This window comes from Rhinolophus ferrumequinum, chromosome 2 (assembly GCF_004115265.2).
Source record: "Rhinolophus ferrumequinum isolate MPI-CBG mRhiFer1 chromosome 2, mRhiFer1_v1.p, whole genome shotgun sequence".
Taxonomy (NCBI): domain Eukaryota; kingdom Metazoa; phylum Chordata; class Mammalia; order Chiroptera; family Rhinolophidae; genus Rhinolophus; species Rhinolophus ferrumequinum.
Window position 1 is genome coordinate 23750319 of NC_046285.1, and position 16595 is coordinate 23766913.

Sequence of the window (16595 nt, forward strand, 5' to 3'; positions counted from 1 at the left end):
CATCTCAGGGTACCACCCCTGTGGTAGGATGTGGTGGGTGAAATCCCAGTTCCCTCAGCTCTGTGAAATCCCAGTTCTGCCCATCCAGACAGATGTAGAGCTATGTGCCTTACCAGCTGTGGATGTTCCCACAGGGATCAGCTGTGAATGGTGGAGGTGGTGTGGGGTGGGCTGGGAGAGGCTGCTGGTGTGTTTCTGTCTTTGCTCTCCTCTAAATAATGGCAACTACTGGAATTCAGCTGCCTCACCCCTATATCTCCTCCCTTGTCACTGGGTTTAGCTGCAGTGTATGTCTGTCATTCGGGAACTGTCTCTCGAGCTCTCAGAGCTATAGATATTCTGCTCTTTAATCTGACTCTGCTACTTTATTTTCTGGGGCACACTGCTCAAACTGGGAGGGTGTCGGGACACAACTGCTGGGAAAGTGGAGGGAGGTGGCCAGGCTCTGTGGCTCTGTTTTCTGACTGGCAGTGGGGGCTGTTAAACCACAGCTGTATTTGGTCTTTGCCCTGTGATCTGTGCCCCAATCAATTGGTTTAGCCATATTACATGCTGATTCCTCAGGCATAATTTTTGGGGCCACAGAGAGTAGACCTGCTATCTCCCTCCCCCCGCCCCTTCCTGGGACGGCAGTGAGCTCCAGGCTGTATCCTGTGGCACTTGTCTATTCTTCTCCCTTTCCTTCTCCCCTGTTTACCCAGATTTGCCCACCTTTAGACATTTCAATGTGCAGATCTCTCAGATGAGTTTGTGTGTTGCATAGAGAATCCTTTGTTGAATTATAGCTATTCAACTTGTAACGTCAAAGGGAGAGATCAAGAGAGACCCTCACACTGCCATGTTTCTGATGTCACTCCCCAGAAAAAAAATACATATATACTGATACAAATATTTGTATTTAAAAAAATCATCCATCAATTTCAGAACTATAAATAGAACCAATATTATCTCTGTGTAGGACCAGAATTGCAGCCATGGCATTATCTACTCTTGTATATAATGCTAACTTTCACAACAGTCCACTTTTTTCTGACATGAGAAAAAGTAGAGGAAACTATCCTTTAACCATTTATCCAATTATTCAACATTTATTGAGTCTCTAATATATTCTAAATCCTGTGTTAGACACTGGAAAGAGAAAGATGAACGTTATCTCTGCTAAATTAGTCTGGCTGATAGTTCAAAAATGTGATTGGGTGTGTGTGTGTGTGTATCTTGTAAGATAGAAAATGTTTTGGCCTCTGCATGCAAAGGAACATAGATTTTTAACTGAATTAGTAAACAGAGCTAAGTTAGTAATAGATTAAACTGAAAAAGAAGTTGTTAGTGTTAGTGAGGAGGTATTGGTATGGGAGGATATGACTAACGGGAAATTAGAATTTTTTGCAGTAAGATGCTTTATGTTACTGGTCTTATTTTTCGTTGCTAAGGCAGACAGAACATGGGAAAATGAGAGTAGAAAATGGAACAACTTTCTCTTTCAAGGGCTGGTTTGAAGAAGAAAATAGGGAGGAAAGAAGTATTGGTAAAGAATTATTAAGAAATTTCATGACAAGCAAACTGAAAAATTCAGAAAAAGGAAGCTCCAGAAGTATAGAAAGTACTTATTACAATTAATTTGGCAAAATAGAAATGCACATAAAAAATAAGTACATCAGCTTCAGTGGATGAGGAGTAATGTAAAGATTAGTGAAAAAAACAAGAAATCGTGCATCAGACTTCGTTTTCTAGAAGTTTCCTTAATATGTAATTTTAAAATATGGCTTTTCTTTTAAGAAGTTAGTTCTCAATTTAATGATGGAGGAAGAAATCATGGCATCTCTTTTAATTTAGTGTGTGTGTGGCTTAAACCTCATTTGGGGCCTCATTTGGGACATGTTTCTAAGAGCTGGGCAAACTTGCTGGATATTGTGAATACAGCCAAATTGCAGGTTAAGTTATTTTTGTAGGATTTCAATAAGCCTTCTTTTAAAAAGACAACATTAACAAAATTAAAACTATAAACCTAAATCATCTGCTATTTGCTTTCAATTATTAATGATATTGATTTACTTGATTTATTTCTTTTGGAATATCCTTCATACCTCCTACATGCCAGCATAACTCTTCACTTTTGAGGATTGGAGGAGTGAGGAAATTTCACATTAATTCCAAGGAAACCTCATGAGCTTTATTATTACCATGTTTCCATGAAAATAAGACCTTGCTGGACCATCAACTCTAATGCATCTTTTGGAGCAAAAGTTAATATAAGACCCAGTCTTATTTTGCTATAAGACCGGGTCTATAATATGATATAATATAATATAATATAATATAATATAATATAATATAATGTAATGTAATGTAATGTAATGTAATGTAATGTAATACAATACAATACAATACAATACAATACAATATAATATAATAAATACTGGGTCTTATATTAATTTTTGCTCCAAAAGACGCATTAGAGCATTAGAGATGGTCCGACCAGATCTTATTTTCGGTGAAACACGGTATTATTATTTTTATCCGGGCTATCTATCTGCTTTGATTCAGTTTGGAGAGAAGAACTGAGAATGCTAATGGCTTTTTATATAGTCAATTAATTACATTTGAGGCAGAAACCAGGAGGTCACTATAAATATTTCTACTCCTACAAACTTTGTTTAGACTTAATATACCAACTACCTTATTAATGTCACTGAAGAATCTGTCGCTCTGTGTTTTATCTCTGTGCATTCATTGTGGAATGCTAACTTTGTTCCTTGTTCGTGTACACTAGCAACTTAATAGTAAAGTGTGTTTGATGTGATGTGCAAAGATATCTAGACTTTCTAACGGTTATTTGTAATTATATTTGTTTCACCTAGGACTTAATAATACCAACTCTTAAATCTCTACTTATTTCTGTCAATTCTGAAACTCACTTTAAAAAAGCCATCAAGCTTTCAATAACAGAATGATTTTGAAATTCTGCTTGCTCTGACAGAGGAGGTAAAGAAAATTAAAAATCTCAGTAGAAGTTTCTTTGTACCTACTGATTCTCTGTGCACCTTCTAGAACTTCAAGGTGTTCATATATTTTAATAAATTCAGAAGCATTTCTTTCTTGTTGTTTTAAGACTGGAAGTTCCTTGAGGGAAGGGACCACATCTTGTCTTTTTGTAGGAACATCGTGCCTAAAACCTGGCAGAATATAATTAAGTTCTCAATTAGATATGTACTGGCTGACTAAATACTGGGAGATTTCTACACCAACAATGCATTCGTAGAGTGTAAGTTCTGGAGAGAACATACTTTACATTGTTTTTTTTTTTGAAGCCACGAGGCCTTTTGGAATGCCTTGCACATAAATACATTCATGGTTCTAATTTGAAATGAATGCATTTGACTATTAAGTCACATGCATTTGCACTAAGTTAAGACGAGTTTCATTTGAACTATCATTTTAGTAATGAACAGATTAAGTTAATAATAATAATTTACATAGTACCTGAGAGAATACTTTTGCTCCTTATACATTTATGATGAATATTATTTTTTCTGACTTGCAAAAATCAACTAACCACTGGTTTCCTACCTATAATAAAGCAAAGATCTGTTTAAGAAGGTGGTGAAATGTGTCTCTTAATTTTACACACCTTGTTCTTAAAGCATTGATTCATCCCATAACGACTGCCCTGAAATGATCAGGTTTCTTCCCTAGAATTACAAAAATTTTAGTTGTGTTTCCTCGGTTTAAAATGATAGCCCTCCATTTCCACTTTGCCTTAGCAGATGCACACCCATGACTTTTCAAACCAATGAATTTATTCGAACAAAAAATATGCCACTGATAAGTAATAATGTAAATAACTTTCAAATAAATTAGAGAGATATATTATGACAGCTTTATAATAGCGATAAAACCTTTGATTTACATAAGTTTCTAAGTGTTCTCATCAATTTATATAATAAGTACGGCAGCATTAACGTGATGCAAAAAACTTCCTCAAGGTTGTCCTCAAATTTATGTTTGAATTTAATTGTTCTATTTAGCAATATGGTCTTATTCCTGATAAGGATTTGAAAGCTTGGGCTCAAGAGTCCCAGGGATGCTGCTTATCACTGGTGTGGCTAACTAGTTTGAGCCTCAGTTTTCTTATCCACTGAATGGGAGTGATAATATTTACACTTTAAAATTGCCAACAGATGTGTTCCTTGGTCTATTGTAGAGTGTCTAGCTATGGATGAAAGGTATTCAAACCTCATTGTTAATTGTCAGTCTTCAACATTATTGGAATATGTTGCCTTCCTTGCTTTCTTGTTTTAATCTGTGTTAAAGCACTTAAATATGACAAACTCACTGATATCACTGTCATATCAACACTTAGATATGACAAACTCACTCTTTCTCTTACCTTAAGCCCTAGACCTTACAGATAAGCTGAGGGACAAAAAATGTTTGTAATGAATTCATATAGTATGTATTCATTACTCAATCATTCGTTGTCTACCTTCTTTCAAAAAGGATTTTTTTCGCCCTGAGGAGACTTCATTTTTAGTTCCATTAAACCTCTAGTCTATTCAGTCATAGGTGATATTTCCTCTATTCTCTTATTCATAGACTTTTATTTTTCTTCTTCTTTTAAATATCTGTTGGTCAATTTTTCCTATCTGGTATATATCTCAGTCGCTTATCCTTTCTAGCACAGATTTTTTTCATTGGTTTTTGAAAAGCAGCCGAATTTATAGGTGGGCATTTTTATATTGTATACACAGGAAGATTTTCAGGATTTAATTGATTTAAAAAAATATAATCTAGGGAACAACAACAGTAGCAAAATAAGATAAAAAATGCCACATTTCAAAATGTTAAATCTTGAATTTTTTCACACTGTGTTATGTTCTAACATTCCTTGTATAAAGGACTAGATTAGATAGTTGGAGAAAATATGACAATTAATAATGTTCTTGCTTTGCAGGAATTATATGAGTAAAAAAAATAAGTAATTAAATATGTAAAAATATTTGTCAAGCCATTTTACTTGACTGTGTAGAACTATCTATATTTCTGATTTGTTCAGGTATTTATTACGTACACCTAAGAATCATCCAAATAGTAAAAAAGGCAGTGAAGAAAACAATATGAATTGAATGAAGGAAATGCTAAATGTGCTTACATGAATTACTATGTGTTATTACTGGAAACTTTCAATCAAATTATGTCAGTGCGCTATCTAAACAATAATTAAGCAAAAACTCCTTTCAAATATGAAAAAGAGAGGGAAAAAGGAGTGTATTTCATTTGTGACTTGTTTAAATATTGTAGTTTATCTTTGAGTTTATATAAAAACAAACAGTATAAATTTAAACCATGGATTTGCATGTTTTAGATACTAGAAAGAAATGTGAGTTCTTTGTTCTGTATATACTACAAATCAGATAATTTTGAGCAGTCAGAGACAATTTAATTGCAAACATATTTAGGAGATATATGGCTGTCCTTAAATTTAGGGAGTAGAACAAATTCCTATCTAACCATTTAAATACCTCATAATGAATAAGAACAAGTTAAATGATCAGCAATGACCCAACATAAAAGACCTTAAAAAATCACAGGCAGTTTTATAAATGTTAGTAACATTCTAACACAAAGTAACAACTAAATAAGAATTACAGAGTTTTAGTAAAATATGTGTTCTTGTAACTTATGTGGGTTATCTTTAGTTATATAATCTTATCCTTTCCATTGTTCAAAGAGGGGGAAATAGTAAGACATTTTCTCTTTAAATAGATGTTTTGCTACTTTTTATCATAACTTGGAAGACCATTTTAAATGTCAGTATTAAGTTATTTTGCTAAGGTTCTAACCCAGTTCACAATGATCCCTTATCAAAAAGGATATCTGCTTTTGGAATATCAAATTATTTTACATCACTGAGTTGTGTGAACTTTCAGATATTTTGACTGGTTCAATCCAAATAACAATTTCAGTAAGGTCTATATGCCATGTATAGTTTTAGGAGTACACATATAATTTGCCCTTTGAGTAGTTTATTTGAGCATTTGTGTCAAAATATGGATTAAGCTTTCCAGGATAGTACTCACTGTGGGAATCTAACATGTAGAAAATATAATTCCAGTTGCAGAAAGGAAAATAGCTCTGACTTTATTTGAAAGAAATTTTTTCTGTCATTGAATTTTCAGTCTCATTTTCAAAGGAAAACCAGAACATTGCTTTGTATACCACTCTCTAAATATCTATAAAATGTAAACTCATCTGAAAATCAATTAAAATTGTGCAGTAAAAGCCACATCTATGCCCATTTATTTGTGGGAAATGGAATACTGATTATTTTGAATGTATAAAAATTAGAGTGATTTTGGCATCTTAATAAATAACAATTCATCTTATAGTCCATGGGTCTGCCATCATATTTTACTGTCAAGCCTAGTTGGACTCAGCAGAAAAACTTGAAATTTTATTTCAATTTTTATTCTTTAACTTAGATTACTTTAGAGATTATGTGGATAGTCTTCCTTAGTTGTAATTCACTACATGCCATTTTGTTAAACAAATTTTTTAAAGCTTAGATAATCTGTGGCTTTTGTAAAAAATATCATCTTCGATTTTTCAACCCCATGCTTTTTCTTTCTAGCTATTAAGATAATATGAAAGCTTCTTTAAAATTGTTAAAGAAATTTAAAAATTTTAAGAATGCAACATATTTTTTCATAATGCATGTAGTAATTCTAAAGAGAGATTGTTAATATTTTATTAAATTTTCCAGTTATTTGTTGCCTTGTTTTCAGTCAACCCTCCCAGAAGAAGATAAATCAAACCCTATGCAAAATAAAGTGCGATCTAGATCATTTTCTCCATCCTGTGATTCTTAGATTCTGTGAAATGCAGCAGTAATAGTTTCACTATGATTGATCTGTCAGTACAGCTTCATTGAACACTTTCCACCTTCTTTTCTGTGATTTCTGCCCCCACTTAAGTCTGTTTGGAGTTTTGACAATCCCTTATTAGTTCCAGCATAGAAGTTATAAGAGCTAATAAGGGTTTACATTACAGCTCTGACAGCTGGTACAAAACTTTAATGGAGAGCAATTGTAGAGATAAGTGTAAGTTTTGATAATATTTGAGGAAAGTGTCCTTAAAGTAAGAACGATTTGGAAAGAATCACATGACTAGAAAGACTACATGTCTGCTCTGCTATTGTCACTACTCATCTTCCAGGGTGTAGGCAAAACATCCGGTTGGCAGATAACTCTGTAATCACTTATGGATGTCTCTTTTAGGGAACATACTCTGTGATAGCAAAAAAGGAAATATGTGTTATACACTTTGGTCTTCGTCTTATTTACCACTGTTTTCATAGTCCTCTGAGGTGTGTTGCTGTTGTTTATCCTTTAGAAACAGGATCACAATGTGAACCTCTAATCATAGACCTGGGATCCCAAGGGTGAGTCAAGATCATCAAAGTTGTAACCCTCATATAATCAGCCACAGACTTTTTGCATTATTTAAAAAACTAACAGCTAAGAATGACTTCTAATAGCAAAAGACCCTGAATGTAAAATATTCCCGAATTCTCTGTTCAGTGGTCAGTTTCAAAGCTACAAACTTAAACGTGGATGTTGTAATTGAGAACAGCTGCTGCTTTTTGATATGAAGACTCACTTTCAACAAGAAAAGACAAAGCATCTATGCTGCGAGATGAGAGAATACCATCATGAATTAATGCATGAAGAACATGAAAAGTTTGGTGAAACTCAGAAACAAATCTGTGTATGTAAACAGTTGGAAAAGAACATTTTTGCTTCTCTGGTGGTTATTAGAGAGAAATCTATATTTCAAAGGTTTGGACCCATTTGTTGTCTATCTCATGCTGCTTTACTGAAGATGGAATATTTCAATCTATCAATCATCATGCATAAAATTTTTTGGCATACAGAACTGATGAATGTGCTGAACTGGGGAGGAAAGTTCTTTTCTTGCTCTAATGCATCTTGTATTCTAAAAGAGGATATAAACTGAATTTATGTTAAAAGGAAGTGAGAACAATATTCTGAAGGGAAAAAAATGGTTAAAAGCGAAAAAGAAACGTTGTTTAGAGGTTTATCAAAATGTGCTGCGAATGGAGAGTTTTCAATCTCTGCGCAGTTATGTATTACATCATTTGTTCATTTTTGTCAACAAAAATTTAATAAGTTCCTACTATACCAAGTATCCACTGGAAATGTGACTGAACAAAACAGAAAAATGTCCCTTCCCTCAAGGAACTTAGATTTGAGTGGAAATATCAAGAAATCAAATGCTAATGCAGCTTATTTCTGTGTAACACCTACAGTATTTTAAAATCGTTTAAGAAGTCATGTTCTCAACCAGGACAAGATTGCCCCCAAGGGATATTTAGCAGTATCTGAGGACATTTTTGGTTGTCACAGCTAAAAGAAGGGATTGCTACTGGCATCTAGTGTTTAGAGGACAGAGATGTTGCTAAAATTTCTACAGTGCACAGGGCAGCCTCTACAAAAAAGAATTACCCAGTCAACCATGTCAAAAATGCCAAGGTTAAGAAACTCTGCTATAGAATAACCTCTTCTTTTATTGAGATATAAATTAAGGCTAAAAGGTCACATTATATATTAGCAGAGTCTGACTGGGAACCCAGGCTCAAGCATCTTATGATTGTATCTAGGAATTACTCTTTCTGGAATTTATTTAGAAATTTCTATAACTTTGAAGGCATAGGAAATCCTGCTAGCCATTTAAATCATTGGAAAGTGACACCTATGCAAAAAAAACAAACAAACAAAAAATAAGATTCTTTATCTGGGAGAACAAATAAAGATTTCAGGAATATTCACCTGAAGATGGATATTTTGAAAGAGGAAAGGAATGTAACTTGCAAAGATCTGGACAGAATGACTGACATTCAGTGGCTTGAATTAGGTAGTACAAGAACAGAGAATGTGAACAGAGTAGTAAAAGAGATATCAAAGAGAAAGTATTCGGAAATTGAGGGCGTTTCCTTATGCAAAGCATTCAGACAGCTGCCACGGAGTTAGTTCCCTTATAGGATACTCTGAAGTGCTGACATGAAATCAAATCTGACATTTGACTCCCTTTTTTCTGTAATGTGATACTAATGCAAAGATGATAGGTAGATGTGGTTATATTACATGACATATTGTATTAATAGTTTTTGTATAAAAAGATCCTGTGCTTCGAGTTCTAAGACTGTTTTTTCTTTGAAAATTAGAGCAGCACCACAACATCAGCTGCTTCCCTTAAAAATAGCCATTTCTGTCCTCTGACATGTCACTGAGCCTGACACTTCATTTAATACTCCCAGCGAACTACGAGCAAGGTGCTATCATGTCCCCATTTTCCATGAAAGGAAAGTAGAGGCTTGGAGAAATTGGACGATTATCGGAGGTCATAGTAAGTGGTGAAACTGGACTTTGAGTGCAGAGTACTTGTGTGTGACTAGAGCTCACTCAGGCTCCTTGGTGTCGCAGGCCAGGAGAGTAAGGACCGGAATGAAGCCCATCAGCCTGTGTTTTCGGAAATAGCCTGTGAAGCTCAGGCCTGTAGTTACCATAAGGATGCTTTTGAGGATGATATTTAATACCCTCTACCCTGTCCTCTGTTGGCGCCCGTCATAGGCATTTACCTCTGGCTCCAGTGCCAGGAGTGATTGTGTTTCTTCAACTATTAGCTTGTTTTACTTTGGGACATTAATTCATTATCATGGTCATGATATCTTGTTTGCATTTCCTATAAAAGTTCACGGAATTATGTGTCTTCCTACATCTGACTATCAGCTGTGCCCTCTCAACACGCCTTTTTGATACTAAACTCACAGTTTTACTTTTTCCCTTTATATTCCCTTGGTGCTCTATTATTCACCTTTTAAAAAGTATTTTATAATGATGTATTCCATCTTGAATTGTGGGTATCCTCTCTCAAGTATGGTAAGTCATGAATACATTTGAATTGCCATTATTTAGTGATTGCCTGGTGTGTACCCAGTGATTAACATACCACTTCATTCTCAACAAAACCCTTACCAGGTAAATATTAGCCATATTTTACCAGGGCCGGGCTAAGAGAATTTACTAATTTGCCCTGCGTCACAATGCCAGGATGGAAATTCAGGTCTGTCTAATTCTGAAGCCCAAACCTTCTATAATGTAATAAGCTAATATTTTTTTCATTTAATGATGCTTTTGCAAGTCACCATAATGTGAAATTTACAAGCTCTTGCCGCCAAAGGGGTGCCTAGAGGATTTGGTAATTAGCGTTGAGGAAAAAAAAAAAAAAGATTGACAATAGTTGTTTAAAGAGGCAAGAACTTCATATTCATTAACACAACACTTTTCTCTTTTTTGAAATATAGAATTAACGTAAGACTATAACACAAAGATATTTTCACAGGGTATCTCTGGCCTTTATTTTCTGGGCATGTGGAATTGAGTCACGCCTCTAATTACCTCTGCTTCTATTTCCATTGCTCCTGCTGTTGCTGAGGACATGATTGATAGGAGATGATGGCGAGTGGGAAACCAGGGCTCAGAAAGACACTTGCTATGTGCCCAGTGTGTATGCTTGCACAATATGCTTCATTAGTAGCTTGACAGATCTCCAAGTGGCAGATTGGGAATTAATTCTGGAGATGGCTGACGTATCTGCTACACACACTGGCTTTTAAAAGCTCCTCAACACTGCTATGTATGAAAAATATATGCACATATGAAAATAAACGTGCTCATATGCATGTTTATATATGCACGTATATGTATACATGTGTACAGGTGTATATGTAAGTAAACCTATGTAACATTCACATGTATAATATATGCAGGTATGTATACATGTATGCATGCTATATATGTCATAACATTAGCACGTATACATATTTAATTACTATAATATGTGTACTTAAATATGCACTTAAAATATTTACTTCTTAAAAAATTAAGAGGAATGAAGTATAGAATAAAATATCAAACTGAACTTCAGATAGTGTTGGCGGCTACAGACATTCTTATATTTCGTTGTTGCTTTTAAAATGAGGCAGCATACAAAGCAAGTTAATAAATATACTACGCATAACTTTCAACATTTGGACAGATCACACATATTAAAAATCTTTACACTTTTTTAGTTAAATAAATGTGGCTTAAAATGTACACAGTTCCTAAGTTACTGATCAGATTGTTTTATATGAGAATCATGTACGAAACTAGTTTTTTTTTAATATGTTATTGGTGTTACAGATTACAAGTTTTGTGTTACTATCAGAAATTTCTTAGCCCTTTAAGCTTTCCAGGCCATACAGGCTTGTATAAAGCAACTATTTCATTTCTATAGTAAAACTCCTTTAAAATGTTGTTGTTCAAGAACAGAAGTAATTTGCTAGGGCTTTTATTACTTAGAGTTATTACATTTTAGTGACGAGATGTACACTGTTTTATATCCAAATCTGTGCAATGATGACAAGTGGGATAATGATGTTCTATTAGAGCTTCAGTGTGGAGCTACTGGAAAAAGGAAGCTGAAAGTGAAAGCAGACTGCATCCTTCTTAAGGTTGATGGTTGCTCTTATTAGTGATGAAAAGGAAATGAGAAAATGCATTGGCTTGCTTTTTATGAAGCACAGTAGGTAAAGCAGATGATCGTTTGAAAGCTCATTGAACTGCCATAAAGAAATTTAAAGATTGTTCATATTGGCTAGTAGCCAAGTTCATGCTGCAAACTCCAGACAAGGGTGGGCATTGCAGGGGAATTGTCAGGTCTATGCGTAGAGGATGGTTTCTGTACATACTTAGCCCAGTAATAAACCTGAGACTTACCCAGAAGGGTTCCTAGGATTACATTTATTTTACATGACTTGATATACATCCACATTTACCACAAAATATCGAATAACATTCTTTAGCATAAGATGATTGTGTCACTTAATTTTATGCTTTTGGATCTTATTTATATCATTCTACCATATATCTTATATCTATGAATGAGATTGGTGCTACATGTTTTGACCTAGAATATTACCTAAGAGTTAGAGTTAGGAGAGAACCATAAAATATGGCACCAAAAAATGGGTACTAAATACATTTTTGAAGTGAATAAAAAGCAAACTTTGCTATTGCTATAGATTCTAATCTAAGATTAACAGCAGTGCTTTCTTTCCACTAATTCATAAATCCTTTCAGTCTAGTTCAAAAATCTGTACATCAAAACAATGCATCTATTGCGTGAATATTTACAGCTCAGTTACTTATTAATATTTTATGCTTTATTAACATATGCACTATATCAATACATAACAGGAAAAATTAAGCAATAGGAAACGGAGGGGAACTTTCTCAAATGTAGGCACCCATAGTAGGTTGACACAGGAGCACATAAACGTAGGGATTTGCTATTCCTTCACCTTCTATTAAAAAGACTTACAGCATCTCTCCTTCCTACACAGACATTTTTTTCATAAAAGCTATTTAAAATTAAGCTTCATAAAACAGAAAAATAATCTACATATTTAGCTGATCAATGTAACTGTTGACGGGTGAATGAAAATATTGAGACCTTCAGTGGGTCAGAGGAGTTGAAATAGTTAATTAACAATAAAATGGGAAAACAAATTATGCTGTATTAGTGAACATAGTTTGCATTACAACAGTTCATCGTTAAATATTTTTATTTTTCTTTTGTTTTAAAGAAAGGCCAAAAGGGGAAGTAACAAGAAAGTAATTGCCTTAATTTCTAAAGAAGGAAAAAGGGTAGAAATAGCCATTAGTTTATATTAAAGATAAAGATACTCTTCTAAAGCCCATACATTCTAAATAGTCTTTAAATGCTGAAGAAAAATACAGTGAAAACAGTTGTTTAATTTCTCATACACAAATAAGAAAATCTGCTGTGATTTGTGAAAATACTTTCCCAATTTAAACTACAATAAAAATTAAATTAAATTTAAAGGCAATGGATTTCTTTTAAAAAAATAGCAATAGAAGATGAAAAGGCAATTGGAAACTGTCAAATTATTTACAGCTAAAATTATCCATCCTAGAGTATCTGTATTAAGGTGTAAGGACTTGAAAGGTTATTACTTCGTAATTACATTTTATTTGCTATTATTTATTTGCTAGTCAGTTGTGAGGCATGATTATATGCTGCAGCGTAGTGGATTGTAATGATAAGAAAAGGTGCATTTATAATCTAGTAGATTCCATGTCTAAGAAACTCAGTGAATATATTCTATGAATCTCTGAGGACACTCTATGTAGAAAGGGCTTTTATGGGAGTTCCAATAATCCAGAGAGCCAAATATTTACAATATATCAAATAAAAGGCCAAAACAAACAAAATAAAATTTAACTAAACAGTGTATTAGGTTGGTGCAAAAGTAATTGCGGTTTTTGCAATGATTTTTAACCTTTGAACCGCAATAACTTTTGCACCAACCTGATACAATTTGTCTTATAACATACCATATTTCTGTACTCTAAATTGAGAGATCTTCAATTTTTATATATTTAGAACTTAGACTAATCCATGACTGGATAGTTTTTCAGAATCAAATCACTTTACTTGGTTCAATAATTGGTTTTGATGGTCTGTCTAACCTGGTTCAGGGTTATTTCTTTTAGAACAAGGCATGTCATATCATTCTGAATTCCTTATATTTTGAATTACTTTGTTGTGACAGTATTTTTCCTTTATCATGTAGAAAACCAATTGTTATTCAGGGCCGAATAATTAGCTACTTTGCAAATGTCATGAAGTTTGAAGCTCAAGCATGATTATTGAGACTTAATCACACTTAAATCCCTCGGCTGCATTCCATTGTCTAAGATTGTGAGTATGAGGGGGTGACGCACAAATAAACGTGTGGCAATGTGTGTATCAACATGTAAAAAAGCACAGGATAGATTATAAGGCAGAAAGAGAGTGACAGTGAGTGCACACATATTACACAATAAATTTGGTTTAAAAGGAGCAAAAGAGAAAAATCAGTGAAGACCTGATACTCAGGAGTCCTTCAATTTTATATGCAAATGTTCAGCCAAGTATGTAATTGGTGTCTGTCAAGAATAGTATGTGTATTCATATATGCCATATTCTTAAATTATTATTTTAAGTGTTTTCATTTCTACTGCTTTTTTCAAGTGGAGAAACAGAAGTTCTCACATTGAGAGTCTAACTGTGGCTACTAAGGGCTACATCATTTTTAAGTGAATTGTTTCAAATTGCCTTTGAGAAATAAGTAATAGCCTTTCTCTTGGAAATTCTGGAAATTGACCTCAGACTTTGGATGTAGCCTTGTTTAGATATTGAGGAAATAAGCCCAAGGGATCACTTCCAGATCCCTGATTTCTCATTCATCAATCATAATTGATTTCCTGTGTGTTTCTTGAGTAAATATTACATTGAAGTAAGGGACTTATACATCACTGAAGATGGAATATTTAAGTCAATATGTTAAGGAAAATATCTTATAAGTCATGATATAAATTTAAATCCTGGAACTGGAGCAAAATTCTTGCAGTGCCCTCTACCCTTCCATGAACAATTTGTGCATCTTACTTGTTGTGTGTACTCAGGTACAAGAGGGGTGATTGATTCACAGCTTTACTTGTGATTTCAGGAGGCTGAGTACTACGATTTTATTCATTTAAACACTTTAGGAAAATTTACAATAATAATTCAGGGTCGAGATATCCCAGAACATGATGGCTATTATTTTCGGCAGTTTATTTGTAATGTCCCATGTCCAAGAATGACTAACTCTTGTTATGAGGCTGTTTAAACTGAAAAGGTCAAATGACTTAAGCTTCCAAAAATTCATTTAGCAAATTTTACATTTGCTTTCAACACTTTGGTTCCTTTCAGCAGAGTACATACATGTTAGGTCTGTAAGTACAGTGAATTTACAAGGTTAATTATAGTGTATTGTGCATAACATAGTCATTTTGTTGGTGGTTCAATATTATGTTTGGCATGTGAGATAACATTGCAAAGTAGATTTGCTGTAACTTTGACTTTAGTATCCTTAGTTAGAAATGACTGCTCTGTTAGACACATGGTCCCCAGATAAAATGCCTACTTAGATTCACTTTTAAATTTTAAAAAACGTTTCTACTGAAAACAGTTTCACCCATTGGTTGACGTTCACAGACACAGTGTATGTAATTGGCAATGTGTACTTAAGTGGTGCACAAAAGTCTAGGAATGAAAAGGGAATATTGAAGATGGAAACTTGATTGAGACGCAGTCTTCCGAAACAATTGTAGGAAATGCAAATAGGAAAACGTGTCAATACAGTTATAATGGATTAATTTCCTGGTGTTCACATACAGGCCTAATAAATATAGTATATCCACAAGTTCATTATACTATGCATAGTGCTGTCATTATTCAACATATTTGGGAATAAATATTGAAAAGCATAATAACAATGTGATGTTCATTTAAATACAATTTTTATGTATAGTACAATTAGATATACTATCATATAGCATAAATTTGGCTTTAGTAATTATGAACTTCATAGATACTAGTGTTTGACTATTAAATTCAAGGCGTTATGCAAAACACTGTGTAGGATGCAACACCTCAGTAACCTATAAACAAAACATACACAAGGAAGTATGTACCTCCAGCGGTTTTCAAACTGAGGTCCATGTAAACTGGAGAGTCATAGAGAATGTTCCAAGGGGTACATGGGCATTTACATCTTCAAGGAAATTAGTTTTCATTCTCAACTTTCATATGTATTGATGTTGACTTGTGTGAGAATTAGACTATTTAGACTCAAACTCTCAAGCTAGTTATCCTTCCCTCATTCTCTTTTGACAATTTCTCTCCTTTTCTAAAGGAAAGTGTTCCTCTCATCGTTTTGAAATCTTAAGGTGCGTTGTTCTGTTCTTTGGATATGAGTGTTAAACAAAGGAGGATGAAACATTGGTGTTGAGAATGTGAATGTGTATGTATCAAATTTTATTTCAAGTCAAGCAGTTTTCAGTTCTTTGTTTTCATTCAAATTAAAGAAAAACCTAATAAATTGTCCATTGATAAAATAGTAAAAATCATTTAATGATAAATTACTATGGCATTTAACATATAACTCAAGTTCAAAGAATTAAGTCACACTACTGTAGGAAAACTATTTCCATTCCTATCTACTTATTTGTGTAAACATGATTTCCCAGTGTTTATCTAAAATAATAAAAAAAGAGAAAGTGGATTGATTCTGAGTGCATTGCAATTTTTTTCATCCTAATTGGAAAAAACACAAAAACACATCTAGTTCATCTCAGTAAGATATGAATTTCTAACCAAATTTTAATTTTTATTCAGATTGTTTTTAAATGTATATCTATGAATTTTATAATTTCTTTACTAATAATTGTAACAAGAAAATTTAGAAAAATAATTTGCAGACTTTAAAACATTATAATTAAAAGAAAAATATTGTTAATTTCAATACTTTATTGCGGCAATACATAATAGATTGATCACTATAAAATTTTCAAGCATAAAAATATATTACCTTAATATAATATTTTATCAGGGAGTTGATCAAAAATGTGAACTGAAAGAGGAAA

At 33.5% G+C, this 16595-nt stretch overlaps 1 protein-coding gene across 1 annotated transcript in view; it reads left to right on the forward strand.

Moving 5' to 3' along the window:
* The window catches only part of EPHA3 (EPH receptor A3), a 356361-nt gene that overhangs the window by 123548 nt on the left and 216218 nt on the right, over positions 1-16595 (forward strand).